The sequence below is a fragment of the Oxyura jamaicensis genome, chromosome 3 (assembly GCF_011077185.1).
Source record: "Oxyura jamaicensis isolate SHBP4307 breed ruddy duck chromosome 3, BPBGC_Ojam_1.0, whole genome shotgun sequence".
Classification (NCBI taxonomy): domain Eukaryota; kingdom Metazoa; phylum Chordata; class Aves; order Anseriformes; family Anatidae; genus Oxyura; species Oxyura jamaicensis.
Window position 1 is genome coordinate 10,827,040 of NC_048895.1, and position 14,428 is coordinate 10,841,467.

The following is a 14,428-nucleotide window of genomic DNA, read 5'->3' on the forward strand; positions in this document are numbered from 1 at the left end:
CCCCCCCCCCCCCCCCCCCCCAAAGATTAAACTGTCTTACAATTAATACTTTCCCCGAGTCTGGGCTTGTTGCCTGAATATCAACAGCTAAGAGAAGGCTTGCTGCCTGAGCTCAGCTAGGAGAAGATTGACAGGATTAAGGAATCACAAAACCACAGTTTTTATCATCCTGAATTTCTGTGTATTTGCAGGGCAGCTCTGTAGCTAAACTGCATGTGGCTTTCATTTAAATTCAAGGGATTCAAGTAGTAATTAAAATAAATTATAATTAATGATTGACAAAGTCCAGAACACTTTATGCATCTTAATAAAAACAGAAAACAGCTGATAATATTAAAATAAACAAAACTGTAGGCTTACTCAAACTAACTAGCCAGCAACATTAAAAAAGTAAAAAAAAAAAAAATTTAAAAAGATCTTTTTAGAAGCTATTGATAGAAGTATCTTGAACTGTGCTAGGATAAAATTATTTCCTCTTTCAAGGTTTCTAATAAGTTGGCATCCCTGACTTAGTGGTCCCCTGTCTTCTGGCTATCCCCAGTCCCTACTGAACAGATGTGATTTCTCTCTTCCCACAGCAAAACAGGATTTGTAGAGTCTCTGCAGCAGAGGTGAGTATTTACAATGTTGAATACTTACAGCTCTGCAGTGGGGTGAGGTTATTGCTCTGGATTTAACAAGGAATTTAATAAAGCTGGGAAGCCATACAGGTCTGATTAGCAAAACCACCTAAACTGAGCCTAGCGCAGCTATGCAGTTCATTAGCTCCCTGTCATCCAAGGAAGGCTTTGTTTTCCCCAAAGCCCCCAGAACTGCCCAAACCATCTCCCCCAGCAAGCTTCCCACCTTCAAATTCATCAGTGTGCTGGTAGCACTGTGCTGCACGTGCACAGGCTACTTGCTCTCCCTGGGGCAGAAAGTCACAAGATCTGTGTCTGTGTTTAGTCCCTCAAATATTGCTTGTTTCAAGAAACCCGAGCTGTATTTCCTTACGGACTTTCCTCCATTTGTTCACACTAGGGCCTTTAAGCTTCAGATTAAGCACAGAAGAAACAAAGAAAACGGCAAATTGCTTATTTAGTTATTGGAGAGAAAGAAAAACCCAAAGACTGCATACCATTTTAATCCCTCCCCCTCATGTCCACAGCTAAGTTTCTGTAGACTTCTACATTCAAGATTCCCCAAAGCAAACGCAACATAACATGCCTCTGCACATCAACCTGTCTATAGCATAGAAATCCTGGGAAGAGGTGGAGAATAGAATATGAGGACAAACAGACCATGCAAAAAGCTAACAGGATAGCCTGGAGTTCTCTACACTAATTATCATCTACTAGCACGAGATAATTACACACCACTTTGCAGCAGCATAAGACAGGAGGTGAAAATTGTGACTCATATAAGACTTTACCACCAGATCTCCAAGAAGAAATTTGACTCGCCCATCCAGAAGCAGGGACACAGCTCGACAAACTGGATAGCACCAGGGTCAAAGGATTTTCAACAGGAACACAGCTGCTAGCAGGGAATTTGGAGCTCGTTTCTTCCCTGATAAAGATTTGCATCAAAGCAGTTCCAGAGAAACCAGGTTGTCACAGGGGTGCAGACCCAACATGTAAGTTGTATCAGTGGTTTCTTCATGTTTGATTCTAGCAATTCCTGAAGAATTACCAAAGCCCTGTATCCACTGTGTCACAGCTGACCACATCCACCTATCCTAAAGTCATTTTCTCTGTAAATTGCTGCTCAGATGTGCTTTAAATTCTGCCTTTGAGGTCACTGCTGTGGTCTCCCAGGTTGTGGTGGCTAGTGAAGACCTGGTCTCTGGACACAGCTGGGACCTTCTGCAGGAAGGACCTGGGCTGCAGGTATCTTGCTCAGATATCAGGCTGTTGGGACACCTAGCAAGGTGGTGGTGGGGAGTCACTCTGCCTGGGTAGAGACAGGGCTGCTTTTCTCTTGGTTCACACCAGCCCTGCGAGCATATGGCAATGCCAGCTTTTAACGCATTAGAGCCACAAGGTGGTGTAAAACAGGACAGGGTAGACCCTGTGCTGCCTCACAGCAGTAAGTTTCCCCGATTTACATTCTTGGTAGAGGTGTTGCCTTTCAAATTCACGTATATTATATTGTAATTTGATAGTTGCATTAAATTATTTTGCTCTCACTTGGAGAGAAGCAAACTGCACACAATTTACCTTCCCTTTAACGCTGATTATTTATTATTGCTAGAGCAAGACCTTGTGACTCTATATTAAGGGGTATTAACCTGTCTTACAGAATTCTTTTCCATACCTGTAATCATTTTAGCTCACCAGACACCTCTGTTTCTGCTGTATGCTTCAGATAAGAAAAAACTGTGATAATCTACATTCATGTACTCTACAGAGAGGCTATGTGCAGCAAAGAAAAAGCTGATAGTGAAGGACTACTGAAACATCACCTACTTAAAGCAATGCCATACATAGCCAGTGAAGGCTTATAAAATAATGAGACTCATAGCAATGACTCAAAGTGGGTATTATACACTAACTAGAGAGGTGTTGCAGCTGCCTGTCCAAGAAAAAGAAATTTAGCAGTTATTTCAGAAACACTCCTGAAGCATTCAACCTGATACGCAGCTACCTTAACAAAGGAGGCAAATAGAATGCTACGATGTCTTGCTAGAGGCATACAATGCACATCAAAAGACTGATGATTAAATTACTAAACAAAGCACTCCATGGGGACCAAAAATAGATTATTCTTCCTTGCAATAAGTTGTAGAAAGCAAGTAAATACCAGCAGGTTACTACCTTTATTCCTTCTTATTACATTAGTCTTTTTCTTCCCCATAAAATATCTGTCCAGTGCACATATTCATAGCAATTCTTGTCTGCATTCACAGCAACTTTTATTGGATGTAATTTGACAAAATACACTTCAAGCCAATTTTTTTTCTGGACAACGCTGAGTTTATTTCTAAGCTGTTCATTGGACAAAACTACAGAAGGAATGAAGCAGGGGTTTGTCCTTTCTTCTTTCTTAATTTCTCAATTAGGCAGATCATTGATGTTAACAACCACAGACACATCCTGATAAAGGTGTAGCTGAGCATGTCTTCTTCTGTACTGCTGCAAGCAGCCGTGACTTCTCTCCAAAAGTGTCTTGGAAACAAGCCCAGGTTATTTCTTTCTCAGCCGAGGAATATGTATTGTTTTGTTCAAGGGAACAATAAATAATATAAAGGGTTGGGAGAAAACAAACACCTCAAATTGAACTGAATATAAAGCAAAGTGAGATGGTGGAGATCACTTTTAAATTCTGCCAGGGTCTGAGAAAATGAAGTCCATTTGAAAGGAGAATTTTCCTCTCAGTTATATTGCTCTAGATCAAAAGCCAGTGTAACAGATTGCTGTGTATAGGACAGCTGTAATTGGAAACAATATGCAGCCTAAGTATTTTCAACCCTGAATGTTAACAAGGCATACAACTGATCTAAAAAAAAAATAATCATAAGATATATCTAAGATAAATCCTTCTGTTTGAAAATAAATAAATAAATAAATACAATTGTTTTGTGTCTTCTCATTTCTAAAACTTTAGAAAGCAATCTAATTATTTTCATAGTTTTCTCTACCAGTATGGAAAAGCAAGCAATCTGACATATATGCACACTTACATGTTCAGAAAACGTGCTTTAAAATCACCTGACTCTAGGAGCTGAAAATATAGAGACATTAGTAAACATTAGTGTTTACTAATGTTGCAGGACTTACAATACAACACAATGGTTTTCAGCCCAGCAGTTCATTTGTTCTCAACAGGCTTTCAGTTACATTGATACAACTCAACAGCAGGAGTTTTAAATAAGTAGACAACAAGTTTTGCAATACTTCTTCAGTAACTATGTACCTTTTTTAGTACAGGACAAAGCAAAAATCATCAGTGGTTCCTTACAAGGATCTGATTTTAATTTATTTTAATCTATTATACTTACTGAGGTGGAGAGTGTTACATACACCATGAGAACAGGAACAGATCCCAGCATGCAGGAAAGGTAGAAAAAATGATAAATGTGAGTGAAATTTCTTTGCTGAATGTGGCATACTGGACTTATGCATTGAGGCAAGATACTTGTTTCCCTGGTTTTCACAGAAATATTTTACTGAACTGCCTGGGAGAATGGAAATTGTATAATTGCACTTACTGCTTCTATTAACATCTTACAGCCTAATTTTCTTCTATGCTGACGAAAGCCAATGCTAGCTGGCAAAGAAAGGACCTACAACAATAAATAAATAAATCTGAGGGCTCAGAAATTCCTTTTTTTTTTTTTTTTTTTTTTGACCTGTCCCTGACATTGCCCATGAAAATACTTTGCCCTCTCTCCACCTTGAATGCCTCCAAACCTGCCTAAGTACCTAGTCTTTCTCTTCTGGATCTTCTAAAATGACAAGCTGATGAACCAGCAGATTGAGAAGCCACAGCCATTTAGTGGATTTATGAAGCACATTAAAGAATTGTATAGCACCTCAGGAAAAAAAATAATTTTTTATTTTTTTTTTTTTAAATCTCTCTATATAGGCATTCGCACTGTGGGTTGATAGCATGTATAGGGTCCCCTAGAAAATCAGTCCAGGTAGTGGCCTACCACTAAGGTAGGAAAGAAAAAATAGGAACTGAGGATAGGGAGAATACTCCAAGTTTTGTAGAATATAAAATACTAGGATAAGTTTTAATTCCAGAAGTAGAATCACTGTGCTATTATGGAAAAGAGACGAGAGTATTTATAAATGCAGCAAGATACTTCCTAAGTGCAAATTGAATAGGAATATTTAGCTTTCTGCAGGGATTCACAAAATCAGGTTCAAATAGAAGAAAGCTGGCACGTGAGCACTGTTATTTCTTATAATAAATGAACAGTGAAACAAGCACATTTTTATAAGACACTCTATATCTCACATAGCATACAGATGAACAAGACACTTAGCTCTCCCGGGAACAGCAAGAACAAACAAACAAACAGACAAAACTTCCCTATTTATTTTATGAATAAACTTGATAACTAGAAAAGGTTTATCAGCTCAGGAGACATGTTTCTTTCTGAACTGCAGAGCAAGCCCAAAAACTAGATGTGCATGTAGCAGGGGTTGCACCAGCATAACTGAGAGCTGAATTTGCCCCACTTGCTAGGCTGGCTGTCACTATAGAAACCTGAAAAACAGAGCAGTCCCTTTCCCTACATCTACACTAAATTATGCCAGCGCTGCAGAAGAAAGGCTAGTCAACAAGGCCCATAGAAAATTCTCAGGTGAAAAAAAAGAGTCCTATTACAGTAGAGTTAAGTTTGCAAACAGCTGTTTATCAGAAAAGGGGAAAAATCCTATGACAGTACTAGTTTTCTAAAAAAAAATAAACAAAACAACAACAACAACAAATTAAAAAGCCTGGGAACTGAAATTTCAGATTACAGAAGGGAAAAAGAAAACAGAATGCCATACCACAGCTATGTGCATGGAAACATATATTTAATTCACTCGATTTTCTCTTCTCCTGTGTGAGCCATTCAGCAGCATCTATGTCTTGTGTGGACAAGACACAATTTGATGAAAGAGTTTTCACTAAAGCCACGAAGCAGTTCACAGGCTGTGACTAGAGGAAACTTAACCCTCTTCCTTTGAATTAGTTTACCCAAGATGAGGAGAAAAATCTGGTACAAATAACACTACAAGCAGACAGAAGGAAGTTAATAGACGTCAAAACCAAAATGCCTCTACAAGTGTTCAGTCTGATTTTCAGCATAACACAGTGTGGAGAGTTTCACGCCTAATCTTTGCCTAAACATCTGCTTGAGCTGAACCATACCTTTTTAAAAGATCACCTCTGTTGCAAAGGTTTAAAGTGACAGATTTTCTCCATCCCCATACCATTCCGTGTCTGTTTTATGACCCATGTCATTAAAAAATGTGAATATAATTTGTGGAAAAACATTTTCTGCAGTGCTGCTCTCCCTTCTTTGCAAACTGTGGTACTTTGCATCTCATTCTATCCTCAAGGTTTTCTCTCTCTCTCTCTCTCTCTCTAAATCTTGATCCATCAGTATTCTTATCTTCATCTAAATCCTTAAGAAGGATGTTTTTCATCATAAACTGTTTATTTTCAGACCACCTCAAAAATATTTTTTATCTCTCCTGCTTTCTTCAAGTTTTGTAGCTGAGAGCCTAGGTGAGAAAAAAAAAAAAAAAAAAAAAAAAAAAAAAAAAAAAAAGCTCAAATTGAATAAGTAACCTTTGTAGCTTTTACACGCTCTTAGGAAATCATATTTCTCCTTCAAGTCTAAAGTTGTAACCTGATCTTTTTACTGTTAGTCCCTTACTACTTGATGTTTTTAAGCCCCAAGCTCCTGGAATCAAAGAACAAAAATCTCATCCTCCAGAAGAGCTCTAACCTTCACTAAAACTTGAACACACAATCCAGTCACCACAAAAATACAGCATTAGATATAACATTGTCTCATGGTTTTAGGCAGCTGAACCACGTATTTGAATGCACGAGAAGGGTCCCACTTCTAACTGAAGAGCAGGAATCTCTTCCAGCCATAGGCTTGTCATCATCTCCTGCAGCAGAGCAGTAGGAGCACCCAGCAGACCCTGAAAATAGGCACCCAGTAGCCTAGTTCTGAAGGGGAAATTCTTCTTGACCTTACTCTATAAAGAGTACAAGCACTAAAGGAGAAGCTGCAGAACCTCTCTGGTTTTGCATAGAACACATTTTAAGAGCCTAGCCTAGGGTATCTCCAGTTCTAACAATTTGATTTTCCAAAGGAAATATTTCCTCAAGGAGAAGAAAACACAAGAAAAAGAAATAAAAACAACAAAAGACAACAAAACTTGGCCTACAAAACAAAACAAACAAACAAAAAACCTTGAAGATGAAAGGTTTGATTTTACCTTTCTAAGAGTCCTTCATCACCTGTAAGAGACAGAAGCAATTCTGAGGGAACAAAGCAGCTAACAAATTCCTCTGAACTAGCCTCCTAGCCCAGAAATAAAGCAGGGACATTTGAAAACAATCAGGTGTTCACCAGCACGTTGCCCTGCTCAGAACTGGGTGGATTGTAAACACCTGCCAGCTGCAGCTCAGAGCTGAGACTATTCAAGCAATTAGAGTGCTATGCTCGCTGAAAGGATATTGGTTGACAATATTATCAGGTAGACAGACAGGCCGCCTTACACCAAGCTTATGGCAGAGCTTGCAACATGCTTCTGCTACTTTCTAAGTTGCCAGCTAATGTCTTCTTACCCCCCTAAAAGGGGGGGGCACAAACCAATTTACTGGTGATATTTCTTTCAAATGCTGCCTGAAGGCTGACAGTTGAGTCAATACTTTAATATATATATATGTAAGAAAAATCCAAACCATTTACATAACAATAAATATAATTTAAAGCGGGCAAACAAACTTTTATTCTGTCCCCTCTACTTCACTCTCACTAAGCAACTCTTGCTCCTGGTAGTAGTAAAAAGCTGTGCCAGGCACGGGGCATGCTGAGCAGCTGGGCAAGTAAGAGGCTTTGCTATTTACCAATCTCACGTAAGCTCAACGTAACAGCACTATTAGGGTTATATGATGGATCAGTAAAAGTACTTATTACAGAGATCCAGACTTGAAACAGTTTCTCAGAACAACACCCCTACAGCTAGCATGCAGAATAAGCACGCTTTACAGGGATATACACTGTCTACTAAACAGAAGCAAACATGCACAGTTATTGTAGTTTAGAAAAGACAAAAGCTGCCAAAGCTGAGGAAATGCCATCAGTGCTGAGGATAGAGGCCTTTATTGTTTGCTACTAATTGCAAGGAAAAAGAATTCACAGACATTTCAAAGCAGCTGCTGTCTTGTCCTTAAAACTCCTTTCCACTTAGGAGGGAAGATTTTCATTTTAACAGCCCCAGAAAGCTTTTACGGCTTGCTACCATTCAAGGCCATTCAGATGTGTTATTTCTGTATTGATTGTGTTGTGAGGTTCAGCAAGAAAAGGTCTAAGGAGCTAAGAGAAAAGCCTGTAACTAGAGAAATTACTGTTTAAGTCTCAGCAATTTCTGTTAAATTGTTACTCACCTCCCCTCAAACAGGCCTTGTTAATTTTACTGGTAAAAATCTATGTAGACTTGGTTGCACGGAGGACTTCATCTCGATCCTTTGAAGCTACAGGTTCCAGCTGCTGTAAATCATCTGTGGAGTGAAGCTGATCTACATTACCTGAGAATCTGGCCTGCTGTGGCTAAATACTCCCCATCTGGCTCAATCAGTCTCCCTTCTGGAAAGCCCTAAGGATTGTCTTTTCAAGCTGTATTTGTCTCTAAGACCTTTGTAATGTTGATATTGTGCATATGGCCAGGAATATCCTACCCACTGCTATGCTGGGCACTGTCTCAGTGATGGGTGAACTTGCTAGATGAGACTCCAGGTGTTCACCTGTTTAGCAACATCCTGCAGAAAATTTTATTTTAACTAAATGTCTTTGTTTTAAGGTACTGATCCTGCTTTTATCAGCCTGAAAAACTGGCAGCCATTATCCTGTGTGTCTGATTGTTGTATCTATTGCATTATAAGAGAAAAAACAGCAACAAAAACATCTAACTTCTTTTGTGGAAATATTTCACTTAAATCAGCTTTTCTTGTAGGGAATAATGGCTGTTTTTCTGTCTCCAGATCTCCAGTTAGTATATGGCCATGAGTTTAAACATCAAGAGAAGCTTCACTCAAGCAAGAAGTGAGCAAAGCTAAGGATAAATCGGCAGAAGGGAAAGACATCCAAAGATACATCAAGACTTGGGAGGCTGGGTTCAGTTCTTTGCTCTGTCACAGGCTCTATTTGTGTACTTAAATAAACTCTACAAGGTCAGATTCAAAGTAGAATGTAAGCAACAACAAAGCAAGAGAGGCAGAAATGTAACCCTGAAAAAGCTTACACACACAGTGCTTTCAGCTCCTTGTTAGCAAACTTGGACAGGCACCAGACAGCCCAGTCCCTCTGTTGGTCCTCTCCCCTTCCGTTTTTTGTTGTTGTTGTTGTTGTTTGTTGTTGTTGTTGTTTGTTAGTCTTTCCAGAATAAAACAATGGATCAAATCTCTTCTGAAGAAGGTCCAAGTCTCCCAGATTTTTAAAATATCAATGGTTAGTGGCCTATATTTAGACAGTATAGGACCCAATTAACGACAGCCAGGCTTAGTTCCTGCACCTATGAAAGGATGTCCAAACGTGTCTGCTGTCCTGTGGGAGCAGCTAAACTATCATTGGGTGGTATGAAGAGGGGGATCCCCATAGCTCTGCTACTATTGTGTCACTGCGTAGAAGCAATTTCAGAAATTGTGTGCAAGAAGACTGTGTCCATGTCACTGCAGCTAAGAAGCACTGACGTGGGTCCCTGTTCATACCCAGTGTGCATTGATATTCCCCTCACACTACCACCAGGCAGCACGTTGCAGGGCTGAAGTTCTTCCTACTGATTTTCCTTCTCTCAAGTTATTTCTGATGCCGGGGAACAGTTTCAGTGTGGGAAGGAAGGGAAAGGGAGGTTAAACTTGTATCTTCCTGAATACAGTCAGGCCACTAAAGTGTTGTGAAGAGGGAACAAAGGCCTTCTCTACCTCTGATGGTTCAAAAGATCTGGGGGGCCCAGCCAAGAACTGGGAATGTGGTGGGACACCCAGGTAGAGGAGTGCATGGTTGATGATCCGAAGCTGAATATCCTCTGACTGCCTGAGTCAGACGGCCAAGGTGTACAGTCTCACGTGTCCTTGCTCATAGTGTTTCTTAACCAGATCACTCAAATCAGAGACATCCAAATGAAATGTACTGATTTTAGGCAGTTTCTCTCTCAGGAAGTTGGCTATTTTGGCTCCTGTTCTGAGAGGATCAGCCTGTCCTATATACGTAGGCTCCTCTAAATGGTGACTAGGTGTCTAACAGTGTTCTGAATCCCATATGGGCACCAGATGACAGCAAGGTAGGTGCTGCAGTACTGTAATTCTTTATTAGATTTGGCCTTTAGTGTTTCTTCTCCCCCTCTGCATTTTCAAACTCATTTGTAATTACTACAGAAAGATATTCAACACTGCACTGCTTTCCCAGAGCAGCTACCAACATACTTAAGCAGGAACAAAGCACAATATGGATGATTTTAATCTGATTTTATAAACTTGACACGTTAACTTCTGGCATAATTCTGTAAGAAATTTGTTAGAATTCAAATAGCTTTTCCATTTCACATCTGTGTAGTTTTCACATTTCTCACAGCAATGGCCAGGTATACATGCATGCAGCCCCGTGCTGGCAGCCACAGGCTCACGGCTTTGCTGTCACTGGTGCCCAAGAGAGCCAGCTTAAGGGAATTAAACTGTGATTAACCTCATTGGATTCTGTTTAGCTCTTCCAGCCAGGTGGTCTATCAGAAACCATCAGTGACTTTGATTATCTTGAAACATCACTGTGACCTGCAGTGGCTCAGAAGTTATTACTAAGGTGTTTAAACATCTGTCTGTCTCAGGGGACAAAACCACATGTAGTAATCATCTGTCACTAAAGGAGTCACTTCTGTTGGTCCATCTGAGTCACCATGTTGTGTGGCAGATGCAGATCAGACACCCGAAATGGTTCCTACTCTCACCTCTCCCTCCTAGAAGGCTTGTCCTACAAGGCAGGGACAGGATGCTGCTCCTCTTAAGCCATCCACATTAAACTTAGACAACACAGCTTTATTCAGTGCAGGAGCTCCTATGCAGATTCAGTAACTGATTTTCATCCAGGCACAGGGGCACCCAAGAGGTCTCGCCAGCTTCTGAACAGCACCACAGAGAGGCTGAGTTCAAAGGAATGGACACAGTCATACACTAACTCGGTTAGACAGCAAACAGTGGTTGTCTGCAATGGATCATGGACATGACCCCTGAGATACCTGAGTCATCCAAGCCTGTTTTGAAAGCAAAAGTGTACTGGGTCTGGCTGGGATGTTAACTTTCCCTGCAGCAGCCCATGCAGTGCTGTGCTCTGCACTTGTAGCTAGAACAGCAGTGGGATCACACCGGTGTTGTGTCTGCTGCTGAGCAGTGCTGGCACAGCATCAGGACTCTCTCTGACCCTCCTAGGGGGTGGGCAAAAAAGTGAGAGAGAAACATCACCAGGGCAGCTGACCTGAACCAACCAAAGGGATATTCCATACCATATGATGTCACACTCAGCAATAAAAGATGGAAAAAGGAAGAAGAGGGGCGGGGTGGGCTCTCGTTGTGAAGACGTCTGTCCTCCTCCCGAACACCGGCTACGTGCGTTGAGGCCCTGCTTCAAGGACGTGGTCAAGCATTGCTCATTTGTGGGAAGCAGAGAGTAATTTCTTTCCTCTGCACTTCCACATAGCCTTTACTTGTTTTGTTTAGTTATTCCCTTTCCCCCTCCCTCTTCCCCTTTCCCTTTTTTCCCTTTAGTTGAATTGTTTAATTAATAATAATATTTCCTGAATAATATATATATATATATATATATATTTTCTCTTTAATTAAATTATCCTTATCTCAACCCGTGAGTTGTTCTTTTCTTTACTTCTTCCCCTCCTCATCTGAGGAGGGGGAGTGAGAGAGCGGTTGTGGTGTTCAGCTGCCTAGCACGGTAAAACCACCACAAAAAGCGGTGTTTCTAATTGTGGAGGAAGTTATTGAAATATTATCCATTCAGTTTATCAAGGATTCGTGAGATATGTGAGCTCTGCTATTTTAAAGGCTCTCTTGACATATAGCAAAGCAGGGGGTTAAAAGTAATAATAATTAAAACAACCCAATAATCCCATTGGTGTCCTTGCTGTTCTGCCTAAGCAGCAATTTATGTGTACATCCCAGGGTGGAGGAGCCCCTTCCCTTCCCTTTGACTCAGAAAGCTGTGGCAGAGTCAGGGTGTGCTCGTGGCACAACTCCACCCCACTTCTCCCCCACGCAGCCCTGCACATCACCCTCATTGTCAGCGTAAGGTAATATGTCAAACTCTGAGCAGCGCCAGCTGAGGTTCATCAACCTCTTTTATTCAGATACAAGGATGACAAGTCTCACGGACAGAGGGAGCACATGGCAGGAGGCTGTAAGGGCTGAAACCACCTCTGCGAGATTCACCAGAGCTCCTTCTGTCAGGGAGCCTTGTGTGCTGCGAATGAAAATTTCATGAAATGCTCAGGAAGCCTTATGAACATCTCCCCAGGAAAATGACAGCGCTGGGTAGAGAGCAGTGCCTCCATTCAGCTTCTTCCACTGGCCCAAGCACTGTTCAAACCCCCCCAGACGCCCATGCCACAGGACAATCTGTTCCCAGGGAGCACAAGGCAGATCCCACCTGGTGGGCTGATACATCATGAATGATTTGTAGTTGTTAGAGAAACATTAGTTCTGACCAAAAATACTAAATGCAGAGATATTTCAAGGGTCTGGAGTAAGTTATTTGGACACTTAGACAGCATGTGCAAACAGTAAGGCTGCTTTCATCCTATGGGCATGTATAACAAACTAGGCAATACTAACAACTGACATTAAATACTCGCTGCTAGCAATAAATAAATAAAAAATAAAGTGTTCACAGGTGTAAAATTCTTTTTTTTTTTTTTTTTTTTTTTTTTTCTTTCCTTGTTCTCACTTCAGAAATGAAGGACAGCTTTTACAGCTGGAAGATGGTTTTGCACGTTAATAGCTGCAGTGAAGGTCACTAAATATGACTTGCTCAGGTAACAGCTGAGTACACTGGATCTCATTTAATTTTATTACAATGGCAGAAGCAATGCTAATCAACAGTGTCACATTTCCTTTTCTTCAGCATAAAAGATGAAGGGATTGTTCCATGAGAAGGCAGTGGGGGAAGGAAACTAGGAGAGGAGTAATGTACACACCAATGCACTCACTACACCTGTACCTGTGTGATGTCCTTCCTTAGTTCTTCCTCTCAGCACTGACACTGGGGGCTCTGCCTAATTCCTCTGCGGTTTCACAGTGCTGCCACAGGCTATTTCAGGGTACTTTTTATACTCAGAAAATGCAGACACCTGATCATGTGTGCCTTATGCATGAGAATGCTGGGGAAATAGAACGGTACTTAATATTTTTGTCCTGAGTGCACTTGAAGAAGGTCTCTACAGTTCACCAAAAGATACCGTGTCTTGTCTGTGCTGTACAACAGGTCTATCTTGTGAAACACAGCGTTGGACGCGTTGTAGACTGACTCTCCGGGGACAAAGCATGAGGAATTCTTCCTCGTAGAGACCACAGAGTCTTTCTGAATCTCCCATATTAAAATCAGGTGAGGGAGCCCCTACATGAGTGAGGCCAAAACCTGGGATGATAGAGAGAGAAACAACATCCACAAACATGCTCACTTGGCTTGTAGCCCTTAAAATCTTACAGTTTCTGTGTTGCTGAGGACTAGCATCCACACTTAACAGCATGGAAGCAGAAGTGAAATGGCTGGACCTAGAGACTTAGAGAAGCTTGCAATGCAGAAAGTTTTTACAAGATTTCTGAAATGTGAAGTTAATTCCCTTCCCACCGGGACCTTTTTCCTCATTGATTTTCTAATAATTCTCTTAAAGACCTTCAGTTCTTTACTTCTGAGATAAACATTGCATGGCCCATGCTGCTGGAGCACTGGCATTTTGCCTGCAAATAATTACGGAAGAGGCAAAGAGCTCAGGCAGTGACACTTATTGGCTCAGTCTTGGTGAGGACAAAGAGCTGGGATCCCTGGAGGAGAGCAATTACTGTTGAGAAAGTCTGGATGGGCCTCAAAGCATAGTTCGCTGACTTCTATCTGCATGCTCCTTCACTTTTCCTAGCATTGATTTCCTGCATGTTAACAAGACTATTAGAGACATGATAGGAATGCCACTAATAATCCCCTGCTGATGTTCACTCAAAAGTAATCGGACAGAAGCAAACCTCCCCCTGAACACCAGTGCAATGCAGTGCTCCACAGCAGCAGGCACTACTTTGGCCCAGGAGCTGCTTTTTATCCTAGTGCTGCAAGAGGGTACATATCGGTGGGAAAAATAGCTATAAAAAATCTGTATTTCCTCCCCTCAGCTTACTTAAAAAGTAGATTTATACACACCCCACCCTGTCCCCCCCTCCCTGGCACATGCTCACCTTAATGCTACAAGAGAGTGATAAAAGCCAAGGGTTGGATTCTCTACTGGTGTAAATCCAGTACAGCCTACATGATAAAGATTTTAACCACATATTCCACTTGCCTCTGAGTCCTAAGAAGCACTATGTGCTTTCTGGTGCTGCTTCTTGGAGCTTTCTACTCCAAGATCCAACTCACAATTTTTCATCTCCTGTTTTATCAAAGGCTTTAGAACAGTTCCTTGGGGAGTATCTGCATGGTGCAATGAAGTGTTTTTCAAGGATAACA

At 41.2% G+C, this 14,428-nt stretch overlaps 1 long non-coding RNA gene across 1 annotated transcript in view; it reads right to left on the reverse strand.

Annotated features, from left to right (window-relative positions):
- The window catches only part of LOC118163524, a 78,545-nt gene extending 71,473 nt beyond the window's left edge, over positions 1 to 7,072 (reverse strand). The window contains exon 1 of the long non-coding RNA XR_004749095.1: positions 6,933 to 7,072. This is a non-coding gene — a long non-coding RNA (uncharacterized LOC118163524). The remainder of the gene's footprint in view (positions 1 to 6,932) is intronic.
- Between the last annotated feature and the right edge of the window lie 7,356 nt (positions 7,073 to 14,428).